Genomic DNA, 3,620 nt, shown 5'->3' with positions numbered 1-3,620 from the left:
TCACGTGGCGGAGGCCGGGCCGTGACGTCACGGGGCGCGGCGCGGCGGAGGTGTGGGCCCGGATCCCACACGCCTATTGGACGGCCGCTGGGCGTGGGCGTGGCGAACGTGCAGACGCGGGGCGGAGTCAGGCCAGGGAGGCCGGCAACGCTGGTCAGGGTAGTGAGTGGATGGCCTGAAACCCGGCCAGGGTTGCTTGGTCCTTCTCAGGGTTGGAAACGTGTGCGTAGCCAGGACCCATGCTCCAGGCCTCACCTTAAAAAAACAAGTTTATGTTTATGTGTGTGTGATTTGTTTTTGAGACGGTCTTACTGTGTAACCCTGGACAGCCTGGAACTTGGCATGTAGACCAGGCTGGCCTCAAACTCACATTTGATCTACCTGACGCTGCCTCCTGAGTGCTGCGACTAAAAATGTGTGCCACCAGGCCTGGCATGTGTTTGTTTATTTTTGTTGTTGTTTTGAGACATGGCCTTTCTAAGTAGAACTTTCTATGTAGACCAAGCTGACCTCAAAGCCACATTGATCCACCTGCCGGCGCTTCTCCAGTACCGAGATTACAGGCATTCACTGCTGTACCCAGGTGCTTGTGCTTTTTATTGTGTGTTTAGAGAGTATTGTGGGTCCACACACGCCACTTTGCGGGTGTGAAGGCCAGAGGACAACGTACAGCGGGAGTCAGTTCTTGCCTATCCTTCATGTGGGTCCCAGGAAGTGAACTCTGATCATCAGGACTGGCTGCAGATATGCTTACCGTGAGCCCTGGATCTTTTTAAGAATTTCATTTTGTAGCATTTCCATATGCAAAGAAATATACATAGTATGTATTACATCTCACAGCTCTGAGCTTAAGAGGAAAAAAATCCTTGATCTAAAGAAGCCGGCCTGCTCCAGCATAACCTTAGTATTTTGTGAGTTCTTGATCATTCTATAAATAGCACTATATTTGGTATGTATTCTTCCGTGTGGATTTTGTACTGTGTGTTCTGATGCTCAGACTGAGATACCCAAACTGCTTCTCCACTCAGATGTCCTGGACCACTGCCACACTGAGCCTGGCATCTTCTTACCTCCAGGCGCAGCTCTGGCTGCACCTTGCCTGGTTACCCTGGCAGCACCCTGATCACTTGACTCCAGTGACTTTCCTCCGGTGGGCTTCGGCACTCACTTTGTTGTTCTGTTTAAACTGTCCTTCCCGTTCTGGAATGCGAGCTTCAGGGGAGGGGGTGGGGCCCTTGTTTTTAGACTTCATGGCTGTACTTAACAGACTGTTCCTGTCACGGTACCTGTCACCTAGTACTGCCCAGGGAACTAGTAAACAGATGTCCTATGTTGAAGTGATCACTCTGCTCCTCCCCCAAACCTGCTCAGCCTCTTCTGTTCCTTGCCCTGGTAGTGACTCTGTATTCTGCACAGGCACCAAGACCATAAACGCCAGCTTCCAAACTGACTCATGTTCTCTCTGTCTCCCTATGTCCCCTCCTTTCCTCCATCCCTCCCGCCTTCTCCCTCCCTCTCCCTCTGACACTTCTAGCTCCTACAGTTCTTGGAACCCATCCCTTTCTCTTTCTCTCTGTCCCCTCCCCCACTAGGGAGCCCAGGTCTCACCAACGTTGCGGCATAGGCTACTCCTTTGCCCCCTTACCCTCCAGGGAATTCAGATTCGCACCAACCCTTTCTCTTTCGTCTCCCAGGCCTGAGTAGAAAAACACCACCGTGAATAGACCAAGCTGCTGGATGTCCTGTGTGGACACACAGGAAAGCCGGAGTTGGAGTAGGAGGCGGTTGTGAGCAAACACAGCCAATCTGTGTTTGATAGTGGGCATTGCCTGGAAACAACTTCTAGGCTCAGTCATCCAGAACACAAACACAGTGATTGCTCTATATTAAAGCCACCACTAGCAGGTAGAGCAGGGCATAGCAGTGCTCCAAGTCTGGGGATAGAGTTCAGTGGTAGAGCTCTTGGTATGGGGGATGCACACCAGCTGTGCTCTAATATTGACGAAAGAAATGAAAAAGGTGAGATTCTTCACACTCCCTGGAGCTACCAAATCCTTTGAGAGCTTGCTTTAGCTAAAGCACATTTAAGTTTTTTAATAAAAAAGTATGTGTATAAATATACCACGTGTATGCCTAGTTCTCAAGGAGCCCAGAAGATGGAGTCAGATTCCCTGGGACTGGGGTTACAGAAAATTGTTAGCCTCCATGTTGGTTCTGGGAACAGAACTCAGATTCTCTCCAAGATGGCTGAGCCGTCTTCTCCCGTTCCAGCTCAAGGTGGTTTTTAAGGTAGAGGGGAGCTTAAGTGGAGCACTGCCAGAGTGTTAATCAGAAGGGACTATCCCTCTCTGGTCAGAGTTTTGTTTGTTTGTCTGTCTCTCTGTCCTGAGGCAAGGTCTCATTATATAGCAGTGGCCAGCCTGGAACTCTCGATGTAGATAAAGCTAAGTTTGAACTCACAGAACTCCACCTGCTTACCTCAGCCTCCCAAGAGCCACCACACCCCATCCTAGGCTGGACTCTAAATCAAAGGTGGCTGCTATTTGAGGCTCCAACCCAAGCTCTCATTACCAGGTAGAGCCTGTCTCCTGGCTTCTCCTCAGACCTGTCAGAGCACCACTGAGCTGGAAACACAGCTAAGACTCCTGTCAGCTCGTCAGCAATGAAGCTTTCCTGTGAGAATTTCCCCAAGGTCTTTCACATACATTATCTCACTGCAAACCAGTGTTGCTGGCAGCACTCTTGTTTTGTTCCGTCTTTACGAAACAGGCAGGTCAGATCTGCTCAAGGTCAACAGCTAAGTTGGCGGCTGATGCAAGGATCTGTCATGACTCTGTGCTTTTGAATGTGCTGGTTTTGATGCCAGGGTGTCACCTTTCCTCCTCAGCGCAGGTTCCTCCTGGTCCTCCAATCCTTCCCCTTCCTTGTCCCTGGAATAAGTATGAAGCCAGCTTAGAGACTGGCCTCTTTGTAAAGCTTCTCTATAGAACATCTCGCTCCTGTTCTCCACTCTTGAAAGATTTTACTGCAGTACCTGAACCACAAAGCTACAGCAGGAGGTTGTGAACTACCCTAGAGTTAAAGGAAGAACCGGGCAGCATTTTCAGAGGGAAGACTGGAAATTTCTCTCGGCATATGTAGATAAGTTATTTAGCTCAGCAGTCCTGCATGGAGGAAGCTGACGGTCTCACTTGTTTAGCACATCAACTGTTTAAAGTGGTGTTAGAGGCTCCGAGGGTACAGCAGAGACAGAAATGGATACAAATCCTATAAATGCACAGCACTGGGGCAGTGATAGTGTGCTTGTACAAAGACTTGTGTATCAAATCCAGCGTGGAATAAAAGCTGGGCATGGGCTGGAGAGACGGCTCAGCAGTGAAGAGTGCTGGCTGCTCTTCCAGAGGACCCAGGTTTGATTCCCAGCACCCACATGGCAGTTCATGTTTACGATTGACTGCAACTCCAGTTCCAGGGGATCCAGAGACCTCATCTGGCCTCCAAGGGCACCTGGCACACAGTGGCACACAGACATACATGCAGATAAAACACACATACATACATGAAAACAAAGAAACAAACAAATAGGGCATGGTGGTATGTGTCTATAATTCCAGCACTCA

This window comes from Meriones unguiculatus, chromosome 3 (genome assembly GCF_030254825.1).
Source record: "Meriones unguiculatus strain TT.TT164.6M chromosome 3, Bangor_MerUng_6.1, whole genome shotgun sequence".
Lineage (NCBI taxonomy): Eukaryota > Metazoa > Chordata > Mammalia > Rodentia > Muridae > Meriones > Meriones unguiculatus.
This window is presented reverse-complemented; position numbering follows the sequence as displayed.